A 17,500-nucleotide genomic window follows, 5' to 3' on the forward strand; every position below is an offset into this window, starting at 1 on the left:
TTGAGACATGCGACCACATCCATCATTCCAGAGGGAATGGAAGCATCTTCCCCATGGTTGTACAATGATACATGTCCTTCAGAGTCCCTGAGAAAAAAAGGAATACAAGGCAAGATTTTGTCCGTGGAGGGAAGGGGGGGGGGGGGGGAGAACAGAGGCTCCAGACTTTGGATCTCTTGGCACAGGGGCCTCCTGCGCCGTATGGAAAGGACTGTTCCTAGGGTGCTCTCAGAATGGGATTTCTGGGTCCCACGAACCTTGTGTGTTGGACAAAGAGGCAGAAAGAGGGGTTCCCGGCTGGAAAGCCCAAACCACAGCTCTTCAGATGGGTAGGGAAGGGCAGACAGACTTCCGGCCCCAAGCAGTGATCTGGACCTCCAGAGGCCTTAGGACGACTTCACTGAGAACACGCAGAATCCGACCCAGCCACAGCGTCCTCTATACCTAGCTCTGTTTCACTTTCTCTGTCTCTCTCCCCTCCTCCTCTTTCTCCCTCTGATTCTGCCTCTCACTGTCTGCCTATCCTCCGTCCCTCCCTGTCTGTCTCTGTCTCTCTCCCTCACAAGCACACCACCGCGGGTCCCCCCCCTCCCCCCCCTTCTTTCTCCCCCCCCCCCCCCCCCCCCCGGCATATGCTATTATCCTTTTCCTTAAGACTGTGATTTACATGCCATGGAGTCTCCCTTCCCCAGGGAAACCTACAGTGCCTTTGTCCTTAAAAGAGGCAGGGGATGGTGGGGCTGAGGGCAGACATTATTTGAACAGGTGTGAGGACATACATAGGTCTACTGCCTCGGACTGAGGCCATTCTGAAGCTTTTCGGGGGCGTGGGAGATCACACTGTTCCCGGTGCGTGCGTGTGTGTGTGTGTGTGTGTGTGCGCGCGCGCGTGCAGGTGTGTGGGGAGGGAACCCGAATGGGGCACCCCCAGACCGACCGCTTCGGCTTTGGCGCTGGCATGTGGAGGATCTGGAATCCAGGGCCCTCTGGAAAGGACGGATGTGAGACGGACACCCTCTTCTTCCCGTCTTGAAAGCAGGAGAAAAACCTTCCTCTAGAAGCCCAAGTTCAAAGCCAGCTGTTTCAAGGAACGTCTGCCTCTGGCAAGGGGGAGGGGGAGGGCGAGGGCGAGGGGGCGGCCTGGAGGCAGCCTGGAGCACCCACGGCATGCATTCAGAAACCTCGTGCATCTCTCTTCCGGTGCTATCTTTGGGGGGACGTGGTACTCTTGGGCAAGTCCTCCGAACGATAGTGGAAACAAACATCTGTCTTCTCTCCCACACCTGGTGAATGCAGACAGACACACTGGAAGAGCACCCACCCTCCCTTTTCCCCCAAAGGACTCTTGTCACTGTACAGACGGGGGGGGGGGGGGGTGGCCCACGGGGGTGTCACACGCAGTCTTGGTGGCTCGTCTATGTTTCCAATCCGCCCAGGCAGTGCAGGCGGCCACCACTGCTGCTGCCACCTCTCACCGATCGTTCATCCTGTCCGTCAGTGCTATGACAGCACTAAGCTCTTCAGGGAGAAAATGCTCCCTGCCTTTCCTCTCGGAGGGCACACTGAGGGCACCCACTCCCATTAACAAAGTTTATTCACCTTGACAGGAAGAAAAGAGCTTGGGGTTTTTCACACCGCTGCAGATGACACTTTCCTACCGACTCTGGAATTCTCTTGCTCATTCTCCGGTGGGCCCGCCCCCCCATTTCAGGAGAGGGTGTTTGGTTCTGGGTTGGGGTGCGTGTGTGCGCGCGCGTGTGTGTGTGTGTGCGTGTGGGTGTGTCTGTGTCTTGCTTTTTCATTTTATTGGAATACAGTTGACTGACAAAGTTGTATGAACTTACAGGGTTGTTTCTGGGTGTTCGTCATGGCAGTGAAAGGAAACACCAGGATTTCCCTAGAAAGCCATCCCGTTCACCTGATCGGTGGCATGGAGGACATTCACATCCTCCTTGAGTTTCGCATTTGAAAGTGAGGGGCGGGTGCGTGCAGCAGGTCCCCCACCCCCACCCCACCCCGCGCCCCGAACGTGCCTCCCGCAGTGGCACTAGGAGTGTGTGCAATGAAAGGGACAGGACACCAGACACCAGAGGACCATTCTGACCCTCCTTTCCTTCTCTCTTCAGAAAGCAGGAAATAAATCTCTTGGGTGAAAGAAAAGTGTGCTCCCTGCCACGAAATTTGGGGGGGGGGGGTGTCGGGTTGGCGATAAGGACTTCACTGCTCCCATGGCTCCTGCAATGTTCACGAATCCTCCAAATCCTCAAGGCAAGATGGTTCACAACCAATACATGAGCGAGCTGTCAGAGACACCAGGGACTGAAACACTCCGTATTAGGGAGGGGTCCTCACTCACTTTCATGCAAAGGCAGCCACAACAGCAGCCTTTTCAAAGATGGCTGCAGGCAAGGGGGTGGGGGAGATGATGGAGAAAGTGGTGGTGGCGGCGGCGGCGGCGGCGGCGGCGGCGTGGCAGACTTGGATCACGTCCATTATGTTCATTCAACAAACAGTCGGGGCGATGGGAGAATGGCCGCTTGGTGGTCTGGGTTTCTCCAGGCTCCCTGGCCCACTCCCTGCCCCACACCCCCAACCCCCCACACCCCCTTGGACATGGGCAGGAAGGTTTCTAGAGAAGGCAGTGCCTGACCTGCTGGCTCTGTCACCCTGGGGGGAGAACATTTCGGAGAGTCGCCAGAGGCTTCAGACTTCCTACCCCTCTCCCTCCCCCACTCTGAACCCTGGTAACTAGACTTCATTCAACCGACACTTAGGATGGGTCATCCAACTGTTCTCTCATGAAGGAAGGAAGGAAGGAAGGAAGGAAAGAAGGAAGGAAGGTCGGTCGGTGGGTAGGTGGGTGTGTTTTCTGCGTGGGGTGAAGCCTTCCCTCCCTCGATGCAAGCCTGATATCCTCACCTGTCACAGAGACTGGACCCCTAAAAAACTACTGTGTCCGGTTTTCTCCCATTTAGGGGGTTCCAGAGTGTGTGTGTGTGTGCGTGTGCGTGTGCGTGTGCGTGTGTGCGTGCGTGCGTGCGTGCGTGTGTGTGTGTGTGTGTGTGTGTGTTGAGGGCCACACCCACGGCATATGGAGGTTCCCAGATGACGGATCGAATCGGAGGCTTTAGCTGCTGACCTCCTACACCACAGAAACAGGAATGCCAGGTCCGAGCCGCGTCTGGGACCAACACCACAGCTCACGGCAACACCGGATCCTTTACCCACTGAGCGAGGTGGACAGGCATCGAACCTGCAACCTCATGGTTCCTGGTCGGACTCATTTCCACTGCGCCATGGCGGGAACTCTGCTTTGTGGTTTTGGCGTTTGGATTCCAGAAGGTGGCGTAGGGGTCCCTGTTCGTCGTCTATTGGATAGAGACTCTTTTGTGTGTGTATATGTTCATCCCATCCTCCTCATGGATCCCTCTCCCCCGCCCTCATGATTTCTTTTCCCCCCTCTGCTTTTTAGGGCTGCCCTCGTGGCATATGGAAGTTCCCAAGCGAGGGGTTGAATCGGAGCTACGGCTGCTGGCCTACGCCACAGGCACAGCCATGTGGGATCCGAGCCGCGTCTGCGACCGACACCACAGCTCACGGCACTGCCTGCCGGATCCTTACCGCCCCCCTGAGCGAGGCCAGGGATCGAACCCACACCCTTCCCTGCAAAGGTTCCTCGTCGGATGCGCTTCCATGGTGCCACGACAGGAACTCCCCCGTGATGGTTTTTTTTCACGCTGGTGTTCCCACCCACAAGGAAGGAATGGCCCAATATTCTGGAATCACCTAGAGGGGAAAAGACGCTGAAAAAGAACGGAGGGATAGATGGATGTAGATGGATCACTGAATCCCCTTGACTGTACACCTGAAACGAACACAACATTGTAAGCAAGCCCACTGTATGCCGAGCTAAAGCAACAACAACAACCAACAACCACAACAACCACAACAAACTTACATCTTAAAAAAAAAAAAAAAAAAAAAAAAAAAGATGTCCCCTGCAGTTCCCATCAGGGCTCAGCGGTAATGAACCCGACTAGGATCCGTGAGGATGTGGGTTCGATCCCTCCCCTGGCCTCGCTTGGTGGGTTAAGGATCCCGCGTTGCTGTGGCTGTGGGGTAGGCCCGCAGCTACAGCTCTGATTCGACCGTGAGTCTGGGAACTTCCATAGGGCTGGGGCGTGGGCATTAAAAAAAGATATACTATATGCATACTATATACATATGTAGGAGTTCCCGTCATGGCTGGACGAATCCGACTAGGAGGCCTGAGGGTGCGGGTTCGATCCCTGGCCTCGCTCGTTGGGTTCAGGATCGGGTGTTGCCGTGAGCTCTGGTGTAGGTCGCAGACAGGGCTCGGATCCCGCGTTGTGCTGGCTCTGGTGTAGGCCGGTGGCTACGGCTCCGATTGGACCCCTAGCCTGGGAACCTCCATGTGCCATGGGTGCAGCCCTAGAAACAGAAAATAACTACGTGTGTGTGTGTGTGTGTGTGTGTGTGTGTGTGTGTGTGTGTGTATACAGATAGATATAGATATATAGATATAGATATATCACCTAAAGGCCCAGGACTAGAGAAAGCATTGGGTCATTAGGATCTAAGAATCTTCTCCCCGCCCCCCAAATCCATCCATCCATCCATCCATCCAACCCACCCTCCCTCCCTCCCTCCCTCCCTCCCTCTCTCCATCTTTCACTTTTCCTGATAAAGACAAAGGGACAAAAATTGTTTGTTTGGTTGTTTCTTTGTTTGTTCGTTTTTTTCTCAAAAGTTGTACATCTACTTTGTAACTTATACCTCTGTCAGAGGGATGGAGAATCCTTGACCTTTTCCTCCCTACCCAAATCCTTCCAGAAATCAGAAACTCAGTGGCTGGAAAACTGGACTGGATCCTGAAGTTTTTCCAGTTGCCTTCCATCTCTGGCTACAACTCTCTTCATCAGCGTTTCCCATTTTCTCCCACCCTTTGGACCTGGCATCCTTGCGGATGAGAACACGTATCGCTTGTCCCGAGGCCCTGAAAACGGAAGCCCGTGGAGTCCCTCGATGAACACATCAGAGAAATGGTCTCTGAGAGTGAAACCATCACCCTGTGTTCATTTCTCTAAGAGCCCCTCGGAAAGTTGGCCCCAACACCTGACGGCATTCTCAGAGGGGCCTTTCAAAAGACTGAAGGGGCGTTCCCGTCATGGCTCCGTGGTGAGCGAATCCGACTAGGAACCGTGAGGTTGTGGGTTCGATCCCTGCCCTCACTCAGTGGGTTAAGGATCCAGCGTTGCCGTGAGCTGTGGTGTCGGTCGCAGACACGGCTCAGATCCCACGTTGCTGTGGCTCTGGCGTAGGCTGGCAGCTATGGCTCCGATTCGACCCCTAGCCTGGGAACCTCCATATGCCATGGGAGCGGCCCAAGAAATGGCAAAAAGACAAAACAAACAAACAAACAAACAAACCGAGAAAACAAAAGACTGAAGGGACTTTCCCCTCTCCCTCTCTCTTCCCTCTGTCTCTCTCTGTCTCACTCACTGTCTCTGTCTGTCTCTCTGTGTCTCTCTCACACGTACACGCACACACACACAGAGTCACCGGCTCCGTTCTTCATATGTAACAGTTTGAAAGTTCCAGGAAAGTTTGGCAGCCCAAACCGGCCTTGGTACTCCAGCTCCAATTAAGTCTCAGAGACAGAGTTTTGGGTGAAGCATAAAGAACAGCTTTATTGCTTTGCCAGGCTAAGGAGGCCACAGCAGGCTAAGGACCTCAAAACTGTGTCCTCCCTTGAGAGGGGATAGCAAGGGGTTCTATAGGTTTAGCTTAATGGTGGGCATGGGGGTGGCGGAGCTGTCTAGAAGCATCAGGGTGCTTGCATTCTCCCTGGATAGGAGATTAGGATAGACCATTTCAAAGTCATCAAGGCTGGAGTCAGGTGGTCCATGGAATGTTTCTAGTGTCTTTGGGGTTATGGCATTTTGACCTTCTCTCCGGAGTGAAGATTGCTCATCCACGGGGTGGGGGGGGGGGCGCAATCCTTAGGGAGTGTTTCAAGGGTAGAGAAAACACCAGGTTCACTACAACTCTGACTCGACAGTAGTCATTAGTCATAAGTTCGTGGGCCAAGGCAAGCCATAACCTAATGGAGACTATTTCAAAGTAGCTTTTAGCTGTAACAATGTCTCTGGCTCCAACACACCAGCACTCCCGGGCTTGAGCTTGGTTTCAGTTTCAGAGGAGGGAACTCTGGCTCCAAGGATTAACCCCTTCGTTCCTTTGGTTTCTGTGGGCCTGGTTCGGGGAGCCCATCCACATCACCGCCTTTTGAGAGGCCATCTGACAACTGTTTCACCAAAGCGACGTCATCTCAAAACAAGGAAACCAGTTCCATAAATGGAGGATCTCTCCCTTCCCCCTCCCTCCCTCTCCTTCTCACTCTCCTCTACCCACAGCTCATGGCAACGTGGGATTCGTAACCCAGTGAGCGAGGCTGAGCATGGAACCTGCCACCTCATGGTTCCTAGTTGCATTTATTTCCACTTCTGCACCACGATGGGACCTCCCCAGCTCAGTTTTTCACACGTGAGGTTTCCCGGGACGTTTCGGAGGAGGCGGACCCCAAACGTGTCTCCATGCCCTGTGTGGGTGATTCCTGTGAGGTAAAATGACTTAAGGACCGGCCCACACCAAAGGGACACTCTGGCCCTCCTTTCTGGCCCCCAGACAGCAGGAGATGAAAATCTCCTCCTCGTGCAAAGGAAGATGGCAAGTGAAGATGTCCATTCCCACACCAAGGCCAACATGCTCCAGAAGTTTTGCGGGGTTTCCCGGGTTGGGAAATGGCGGGGGCTCCTTTGGCCTGACACGAGGCGAGTTTCGTGCACACATCCTCCCCCACCCCCCTCCATGCAGTCTGCGAGGGGCAGCCTGAGGGTAGGGAAATTGGGGAAAGAGGGGAAAAAAAACACTTTCCCTAAAGAGAAGCTCCAGGAAAAGTCACCACCTCTGACTTGACTGGAGAGTTTCTGCATTTGAATGAAGTGATTGAACCCAGGCCCTGAGGCCTGGATCTTCCTGATCTCCCCTCCCCCCCTTCCCGGGCGTGAGTCCAGGCGATTTGGGAAGCGAGAGGCGGCGCAGCAGGGATGGCGGCCGGGGGTGGGGGGTGGGGCGGGCAGCTGGGGCCGGGAGTGGGGGGGTGCGGGACTAATGAACCAGCGCCTGCCTGCCTGCCTGCCTGCCTGCCTGCCTGCCTGCCTGAACGAGCCCCTCCCCTCCCCCCCCACCCCCTCCCCACGCCCACCCGCCTGAGGGCGGGGATGGGGCCTGAGAGCTACGGGAAACTTCTTTGCTAGCTACTTGTCAGGGAGTGATCCCAGCTCAAAGTCCCTTTGCTTATTTCGGAACAAGGTCTGAGTCTCAGCTAGTACAGAGTTTCTGAATGTCTCGGCACATGGACTGGCCTGCACCAAACAAGCAGACAGGAAGAAAAATGAACACACAGAAACCCAGCTGGTCTCCTTCTCCCAGAGTCTCTCTTGGAGAAATTACCTTAAGCTCAGTGACTTTGCCCCGTCTCCCTCTGGTGCAAAGCCATCCCTGGAGGAGCCAGGTCTTACATGAGCAGGGCAGGGCAGGGCAGCACCACCCAGGTGAGCTGGAGAGTGGAGAGTCAAGTTGATAGATACCCCAAATGTGGCTGGCCAGGGGTCTGGGTTAGCATTCCGTGTGAACTCACACACCCAGGCACCTAGCACCGATTTCCCCATGTTCTTCCGACCGTGATTCTCACTCTTCTTCTGTCCCCCCCCCCCCCCCACCTTCGGCTTTTTGCCTTTTCTAGGGCCGCTCCTGCGGCATATGGAAGTTCCCCTGCCAGGGGTCCAATCGGAGCTGTAGCCGCTGGCCTACACCAGAGCCACAGCAACGCGGGATCTGAGCCACATCTGCAACCTGCACCACAGCTCACGGCAATGCTGGATCCTTAACCCACTGAGCAAGGCCAGGGATGGAACCTGCAACCTCATGGTTCCTAGTCAGATTCATTAACCACTGAGCCACAATGGGAACTCTGACTCTCCCTCTTCCCTGCCTGATACCTTAAGAGCCTGATCGTTTGTGGGGAAATGAAATCCCAGCTGGCAAGAGCCACCTTATCTTCCCAGCACACGAGAAAAGAATAGGCGCAGGCTCACATCCATCTTATGTTTCTATGCCTTGCCCTGGCCCCACCGTTTCAGAAAGCTGTGTCCCTCCACCTGTCAAAAGCCAAAGCCCAGGAGTTCCCGTCGTGGAATAGTGGAAAGGAATCCAACCAGGAACCATGAGGTTGCAGGTTCGATCCCAGGCCTTCCACAGTGGGTTTAGGATCTGGTGGCATCACCTTGCGCTGCGGTGTAGGTTGCAGACGCAGCTTGGATATGATGGTGCTTGTGACTGTGGCATACGCCCCAGCAGTTGTAGGTCTGATTCGGCCCCTAGCCCGGGAACCTCCATATGATGCGGGGGGGGGGGGGGGGTAGGGGGTAGGGGGAGGCTGCAGCCAAAGCCCAAGGAAGAAAGACAATCAGAATGTTGCGTGGAACTCCTGGAGACTTAACAGCCACCACCAGTCATGACCATGGCTGTCAACCGACACCAGAGCCAAAGAAATGTCGGATCAAATAGGAACCTGCCACTTACACCAGTACTCACCACAATGCAGGACCACAAAAACAAAGGAACAAGAAACCAAAACTAAATAATTGCCCAGGAGCAGCAGGTGCAGGAAAACCATGCTGACTCTCACCCCCCAGAAGCCAGAGGTAACCTATTTATCACCCCACACGCACACACCTCAGCACCACCAGCACCAGCACCCCACCCCCCCACCCCAGGATCGAATCTGCATCCTCGTGGGTGCTCCTCAGCTTTGTTACCAATGAGCCACAATGGGATCTCCCCAATCCAGGTTTTTATGTTTCTTTTTTTTTTTTTTTTTTTACCCTTGCTTTCTTCGGGTGGCACTCACGGCACACGGAGGTTCCCAGGCTAGGGAATCAGAGCTTGAGCCACTGGCCTACACCACAGACACAGCAACACCAGGTCCGATCTGTGTCTGCAACCTACACCACAGTTCAGGGCAATGCCAGATCTTTCACCCACTGAGCGAGGCCAGGGATCAAACCAGCACTCTCATGGATGCTAGTCAGATTCCTACCTGCTGAGTCACAATGGGAACTCCACTAAATACATAAATTTTTTCAAAGAGAGAGAGAGAGGGAGGGAGAGTGTGTGTGTGTGTGTGTGTGTGAGAGAGAGAGAGAGAGAGAGAGAGAGAGAGAGAGAGAAGGTCTGGTATCACTTGGGGAAAAATAAAATTATGCTTGGAGAAAAATATCTGTCCCTAGAGATCATTCACAATGGCTTGCTCTGCCTGTTCATTTCTCTCTTTCTTCCCTTTTCTTTTTTCCTTCCTTTTCTTTTCCTTTCGCATCTGTCTGTGCCGTGTGTGTGTGTGTGTGTGTGTGTGTGTGTGTGTGTGTAGTCTTCTTTTAGGGCTTCACATGTGCCATTTTGTAGGTTCCCAGGTTAGGGGTCAATGCTAGTCGGGTTCGTTTCCACCGAGCCACAACGGGAATTCCTGCCTTGTGTTTCTTTATCTTTGTTCTGTTACTAGGTGCTAGGGATTCCTTTTTGTTAAGTCCAGTCACTTAAATAAGGGTGTTTGCAGGGTTGCCTAAAGCATCAAAAATGTATTTTCTCATTAAATATTGGAATGTGGGGAGTTCCTGTTGTGGCTCAGTGGTAACAAACCCGACTAGTATCCATGTATGCCGGTTCGAACCCTGGTTTGGGAACTTCCGTATGCCACAGTTATGGCTCTAAAAAATCCTCTCTCTCTCTCTCTCTCTCTCTCTCTCTCTCTCTCTCTCTCTCGATAATATACACATACACACACACATCCATACGTACATACCTATGTACACGTATACATATACATTGGAATTTGGTCTGCCATCGATGAGATGCTCCCTCTTTGTGTGTTGTTCATTTTGTTTTTTGTTTTTTAGGAGTGCACCCTTGGGATATGGAAGTTCCCTGGGCTAGGGGTCGAAGAATCGGAGCTGTAGCTGCTGGCCTGCACCTCAGCCAGAGCTATGCCCTGCCAGATCACCCGATCTGAGCTGAGCGGCCACGTCTGTCACCTACACCTACCTCCCCCTGAATGAAGACGTATTTTCAATACATCTCAAGTGGAGAAAAACTTGCTAAAAATCACTTTATTTGTCATGGAAACCATATCTTCTAGCAGACATGGCACAAAAGCCAGTGTTTATGGTCATCACACCACAGACATCAGAATTCCAAGCTTCTAGGGGTTTCTGGGGGCGGGGGGTGTGTCCCCAGGGCCTGTGGAAGTTCCATGCCCGCCGCCACTGCCACTGACTGCTGCCGCCCCTCTGCCACCACCCAGGGATCCTTCGCCCTGGGTGGGTGGGGGGAGGGAGAGGGTATCTCAGCAGAAACGATCTTATCTTACGGGGTTTATGGGTGGCTAGAAGCATGTGGTTCTGTTCATGTCATGCTCGAGGTTTCGGTTTTTGCCCTCCTACCTACCCAATGGTCGGCAGATGGAATTCTTCTGGTTTTCTCTGGCCATCCCTCTCCTCGAACTCACGGGTCCAGTTTTTCTCCCACATTTGACTTTTCCGGGAGATCCACAAAAGGAAGCGCCAACCCTTGACATCCACCGACAAGAGATCACCACCCTCTGCCCCTCTTTAGCCCCTTCTCATCCTCATGCCTGCCTGCACACATCGGAGACATTTCCAAGTGCCCAGGAGGATCCTTGGACCCTGACACCTCGAAATCTTCCCTGAGCAGCAGTGCTCGGGACTCAGACCTGGGGTTTATCACGGGCTCCAACCACGACCTTTGGTTTTCCTGGGCTGGGAGATCGGTTTCATGAGATGGAACCGGCTGCGGATTCAGCTTCTGGATCTGGAATGTGAAACGTTGTACACGACTTTTTTCAAGGCATGACTGTAGGGGAACGAAACCTTGCCCCCCCCCCCCCAACCCGCCACATCCCAGATGTCACATGAGCACGGGGAGGAATTCTGTGGAGCTGGAAACAACCATGACCCAAAAGAACACAGGAAGGAATTCCTGTCATGGCGCGGCGGAAACGAATCGGACTAGGAATCACGAGGTGGCAGGTTTGATCCCTGACCTCGCTCAGGGGTTTAAGGATCTGGCATTTTTCCGCGAGCTGTGGCATAAGGTCTCAGATGTGGCTCGGATCCCGCCGTTGCTGTGGCTGTGGCTCAGGCTAGCAGATGCAGCTCCGATTCAACACCAAGCGTGCGCGCGCGCGGGGTGGGGGGGGGGTGGGGGGGGAAGGGAAGCAAACCTCCTAAGAACGACGAAAGTGCAGTTAGGAAACAGAAAATGATGATCCCGGAAGTCCACTTGAATGTGGTTGGGAATCATGCATAGGACCACACCGCCACCGTGTGAGAGACCAGTGCAAGACAGCTGAACAATACAAAGCGGGGTGGGGGGGGGGGGTGCTTGGCGGGGGTTGGAGGAGGAGGAGGAGGAGGAGGAGGAGGAGGAGGAGGAGGAGGAGGAGGAGGAGGAGGAGGAGGAGGAGGAGGAGGAGGTGGGGGGAGACGGCGGCACTGGTGGTGGGCAAAGGTGCCTCTGGGCGAGGACTTTGGTGACCATATTCTCATGGCAGGCTTGAGAGCCCAAAAGATGACATGGTGGAGGCTGAAGTTAAATTTGGTCAAAAGGAAAACAACCATGAGAAAAGATGCGTCCACCCACACATAGAAAAGATATCGTGCCAAGAATGGGAGCCCTGTTCCAATGGCTCTTCCTGGGATTGTGGGAAATGAATCGATAGCAAGAAGATGCTTTCACATCCATGTCTTCAATGACTCCTGTACTAAGTGCGTCGTGGTTTTGCCAGTTTGGCAGAGTTGTGGAATGTCATCCGGCAATTGCATCTCCCCTGCCCAACCAGCAAGATGGAGTTGTTCTTTTTTTTTTTTTTTTTTTCCTGCTGCACTGCCTTTCCTGTGCCAGGGATCGAACTTGAGGCTCAGCTGTGACCTAGGCACAGCGGGAACTCCGAGATGGATTTCTTTTTCCTTCTTTTTCTTTCCTTCCTTCCTTTCTTCCTTTCTTTCTTTTCTCTCTCTCTCTTTCTTTTTCTTTTCTTTCTTTCTTTCTCTTTCCTTCCTTTCTTTCTCCTTTCTTTTTCTTTCTTTCTTTCTTTCTTTCTTTCTTTCTTTCTTTCTTTCTTTCTTTCTTTCTCTCTCTCTCTCTCTCTCTCTATCTTTCTCTTTCCTTCCTTTCTTTCTTTCTCTTTCTTTCTCTCTCTCTCTCTCTCTCTCTCTCTTTCTTTCTCTTTTCTTTCTTTCTTTCTTTCTTTCCTTCTCTCTCTCTCTCTCTCTCTCTCTCTTTCTGGTTTTTTTTTGGGGGGGAGCCACACCCGCAGCACATGGAGGTTCCCAGGCTAGGGGTCAGTTCGGAGCCTTACCTGCCGGCCTACACCACAGGCACAGCCACGCGGGATCCGAGCCGCGTCTGTGACAGACACCACAGCTCACGGCAATGCCAGATCCTTAACCCAACAAGTGAGCCAGGGATCAAACCTGCAACCTCATGGTTCCTGGTCGGATTTGTTTCCACTACCCCAGGATGGCAATCCTGAGACTTGCAAAGTTTATTGTTTGTTTCGGGTTTTCTCCACCCCCTCTCCCTCCTGTTTCAGCTTTATGTTTTACTTTTTGGCCACACACACGGGCAGCAAGTGGAAGTTTTTCCTGAGCCAGAGATGGAACCTGCACCACACAGGGGCAACCAGAGCCACCGCGGTGAGAAAGCAGGAGCCTTGACCCTGTTGGTCGTGGGCTTCCTTCTTCTTCTTCATCTGTTGTTGTTTTTTGGGTTTTTTTTGGGGGGGGGGTTGTTTTCCTTTTTTTGTTTTGTTTTGTTTTGTTTTGGATGAGATTTCAGTTCACCCCCCCACACATACACACACACTCATAGTGTTGCGTTGTACTTTCCCTCCGTTGTGGTTGGTCAGTCATGCTGAAATCCATGTTTCTATGACCTGACCACCAGAGCATTTGCCCCAGGCAGCCATTTGTTCTCTTTGGACTTTGTCTCAGTCTATGCAGAGAGAGATTTTCATTTCCACTTTCCTAGGATCGACTGTATCCTTCTCTCCCTTCCTAAGCTTCTGGGCTTTGCTTGTCTGCTTTTGACAGACCGTCTCCGTCGGTAAGGGTGGCAGGTATACCGACTCCTGCGTTGTCGTTCTCCGAGAGCTTGCCGGGTTTCGTTTTTGCCAGTCCCCGCCTACCCTCCCGCCCTCCCTCTCTCCCTCCCTCCTCCAGCTCCGTGCAGGGAGGTGGGGTGGGGGTGGGGGAGAGAAGAGAAGGTGGAGGGGAACCTGAGATCTCTCTCGCTAGTGCCACCCTCACCGCGCCGGCTTCTCTCTGGAATTCCCAAGCCCAGGAAGGGACATGCTTGGGGGAGCGAGCGCGGCTCCTTCTAGGCAACAGCGAGAACCTCTTCCCAGCTCCTTCCCCGCCGCCGCCGCCGCCGCCGCCGCCGCCCCCCTCTTTCCATCTGCTGCCATCACGCCACGCAGTGCCTTGCCAGGAGGCAGCTCCGTAGTGGAAGCCTCGCGGTCGTGCAGGACGCCTGGCGCCTCGGCCCCGGGAAGAGCTCGGGCATTTGGGTGGCCGGCGCTGTGTCGTTGTGTCGCCGCCGGCCGGCCGGCCTTCCGGATCTGTCCTGGTGACGTTGGTGGCGGTTGTCGCGTGCCATCTAGTGTCCGCTTTTATATCGTCCCTTCCCTCTGCAGCTTTGGGGACCTTCGCGAGGGATGTGACTCAGCCATCCGGCCTGAGTCAGAGTTCCGGGAGGCTGGCGACACTGGCGGCGACAGCTCCGGTGGCTCAGAGGCCTGGGAGTGTCCCTCTCTCACCGGAGATTGGGCGTGCAGGCCTGTGAGGGAGTGACTGTCACCGCGCTCCCCAGGCAGGTTCTGGGGCCGCCTGGCCGGGTCGACCAGCATCCGCTCTTGCCGCTCCGGCCCCGGGGACCGACCAGGCCTGGGCCGGGCCGCCTCCCTAGCGAGGGGAGAGGGTGTGCGGCGCCCGGGACTGCCTGTGCTCGGGTGGCCTGGCCTTGTCCCGGGTCGCCCTTTGGAGCGTGAATGACTCCCGCCCGCCGTCCCTCCAGCCTCTCATCCCCGAAGTGAGGAGCGGCCCGGGCTGTGCGCTGTGAGGGCGTTGGAGGGCGCGACAGGCTCGGTGGCCGGCACGCTTGTTTCCCGGTCGTCATGCCGGCATGGGTCCCTCCCCCCCTGCCCCCCGACTGATGGCTACCGCCGGCCCGTGCGGAGTCGTACTGACGAGGTCTAGACCGGCACAAGCCGTGAGGGGTGGAGCGGAAAGGGTGGCTCGGGCCCCGGCGCCTTCCTTCGCGGGGTCCGTTCGTCGGAGGCGCCTCCGTGGAAACATTTTTTTTCCAAGTCCTGATGGATCCGGAGATGGTGGATGGTACCCCGCCGGCCCCCTGCTCCCGGGTGTGGCCGGGAAGGGTGCACCTGGGCCTGAGGCGTGCCCATGTAGGGTCCCGGTCGTTGGACAAGACTTCGTTTCCCACGCTCTCATTCCCCCCCCCCCCGCCCCCCCGCCCTCGGAGTGTTTCCCTGTCGGTCGGTCGATCTGTCGGGAGGTGGGGACCGGCCTGAGCTGGATGGTGTGTCCTGGATTTTGGGGGAGCCAAGTCCCCGTCTGGAGCTCCGGACAGACCGATACCTGCCCGCGTGGGCAAGCCGGGAAGGGCTTCCCCGGCTGGCCGGCCGGCTCCACCTCCTTCCTGTCCCTGTCCCTTCCTTGCGGTCACGCTCCCCGGGTCGACCAGATGGCCCTGAGAGCGCTGGGTCTGGCGACTCTAGGGCAGGGCTGGGGGACAAGTGTCCGGATGGGGGTTCCGGGGATACCCCCACGTCCTGTGGGTGGGCCCCGCTGCTGGGCATGGACATTTTTCGCGGCCGAAATAGGCCTTTTCTGTCACCAGGTAGATGCTGACACGATCCTCTTCAGCGCCTGTCGCTGGAGACCTTGGGCCTCTGGATGCACGTGGGGGGCTTTGGGCTTTCGGCTGCTGTCCAAGGCCTGACCCTGCCCTTTGCACCCCGCGTGGGGGCCGCTCGCCTGGGCCTGTGCGCCGGCTCTCGCTTGTGCATCCAGCTGGCCCATGCTGCGGTGTCCCCTCCGGTCTTTGGCTGACCCGAGGGCGGCAGGGCGCGTGGCCCTGTGGGGTCTTCTACCCTGTGTGCCTCCCTGCTGCGGGCACCCGGCGGCTCGGCTGGAACAACCCCACCCTGTTGGCTCCGTGCCACGTGTCAGGCATTCTCCCTCCCGGGGTTGTCAGCCGCTGTCTCTCCCCTGAGAGAGGAAGGGGAGGAGGAGGAGGAGGAGGAGGAGGGGGGGCCGGTGAAGCTGAAGCAGGCCCCCGTGGTGATTGTCTTTGCTGGCCCTCCCTCCCTCCCTCCCTCCCTCCCCTCTTCTGGGCTCTTCCCTGGCTCTGCCAGGACTGATCGATGTGGTGATGTGGCGCTCTCCTGGGCTTGGGCTTAAGCCGCGCCAGGTGAGGGACGGCCGCTCATGGTGAGTTGGGCCGCGCCTCTCATTCTGTCGCGGGCCCCTCGCTGCTCCTCCCCCACCTGCGGGTGGTGTGGGGGAAGGCAGGGGTGCGGCCTCCAGCCTGACCTCTGGTCTCCCGCCCTGCTGCCTTCGGGTGTCAGTCGGGGGGGGGGGCCTGGGTCCTTTGGGACGCAGCAGGCATTCTCGCTTTGCCTCCTTGGCGTGTGCCTTGCGAGCGGTCCCTCCCCAAAGTGGGGGGAGGCCTCCCTCGCTGCCATGCTTCGCATCCCTGCGGGTGCGTGAGCGTGCCTCCCCTGGTCCTCTGTGGTGCCCCTGGAGTACTCCGGGTTGCCTGTCAGATGCCCGAGGCCGAGCGGTGGTGTCGTTTTCCTCTCCCAGCGGTGAGTCCCCTCGGGTCCCCACTGTGGTGGTGGCGTGCCCCACGAGCAGCTTCCTAAAGCTCAGGGGAGGGGGTCGAGACGGTAAGGCAGGGGAAGCTTGTGTCCCCTCCCCGGGAGGGGCTCAGGTGGACCCCTTGTCATGGGTCTCCCTCACTGTGTGCCAGTGAGGGCAGCCCTTGGCCCTTGAGTGGCACGCCCCATGCTTCTCCCTTGACCGGGAAGGCTGCATGTGGTCGTGAGAGCGACCGCGGTGGGCCGGGAGATGTGAAGGGGGGGTCCCCGTCTGGCTTTCCGGACGTGGCATCCCTCCACCCACGTGGAAAAGTCTGAAAGGCAAGCCTGGTGGCAGCACAGACTCTTGCCCTCCCGGCTCTGACCGTGGACGCTCACATGGGCTGTGTGCTTTACCCATACCGCAGACCCCCCCCCCTTCTGACTTCCCACTTTTTGGGAGTGTTCCCACTCCCGTGGGTCCCCGAAGGGGCGAGCGATGGTGTGTGGGGCACGACGCGCCCTCGGTGAGAAAGCCTTCTCTAGCGATCTGAGAGGGGGGCCTTGGGGTACCTGGACCCCCCAGCCGCCGCCCCTCCTGAAGTCTGCAGGGCAGTAGCTGCCGGCGCTACTTGCCACAGCGTGTGGGCAAGAGCCGCCCTCGCGCGAGGGGTGCGCTGGCCCCCGCGGTGGGGGCCAAGCGCTGCTCTTTTGCCTAATGCGGCCTGTGCCTCCCCCCTCCGAGTTGGGGGAGGGTCACGCCGGGCCGGGCCGGGTTTTGGCGTCCAGCGCCGGGCTGTGTGCTGCGTGGGCGCGTGGTGCCCCTCCCCTTGGAAGGGGAAGTGGAGGAGGGGGATGCGCCCCGTCCCCCGGCGGCCTCTGCCCCTGCCTCCCCCGCTGCGAGCCGCCCGTCGGTTCTTCCCGCACTCGCCTGGGGTCGCAGCTGGTGGTGTGGAGGTGGTGAGCGAGCATGGTTCGGGCCGCCTCGCTCAGGAGCGTTTCCCCCAGGCGTCAGGCCCTGGAGGGTGGACTAGGTGAAGGACGGATGAGATGAGGGTGGAAAGATGGACGGATGGGTGAGATGAGGCGGACGAACCCCCCCCACGTGGCAGGGGGGGGGAAGCCTTTGCACATGGGGCCCTGGTTGGTGGGGCCGGGTCGTGGAGTGCTCTGGGGCGACTGAGGCCGCCTGGTGTCCCAGGTGTCATGGGACTGCCCTCGTGTGTGTGGTGGTGTGACCCCGTGCTGGTTTGCCTGGCGTGCCTGGGTCCTTTCTCCTCTCCCTGGGCAGGCACCCGCGTCCCTGCCCCACAGCCCTTGCCCCGTGTGCATTGCCGCCCTTCCCCGGTGCTGCCGGCCCTCCCCCTGCCCCGAACAGGTGACCGCCCTGCCTTGCCTGTGCCATGTCTCTCTCCCTCCCGCCCCCGCGTCAACCGGGGACCTGAAATGGCCTCACCTCGTGTG

This window comes from Sus scrofa, chromosome 8 (genome assembly GCF_054392235.1).
Source record: "Sus scrofa isolate SSC_HxYL_T2T_F1_AM1 chromosome 8, Sscrofa_HxYL_maternal_Yorkshire_Landrace_v2.0, whole genome shotgun sequence".
Lineage (NCBI taxonomy): Eukaryota > Metazoa > Chordata > Mammalia > Artiodactyla > Suidae > Sus > Sus scrofa.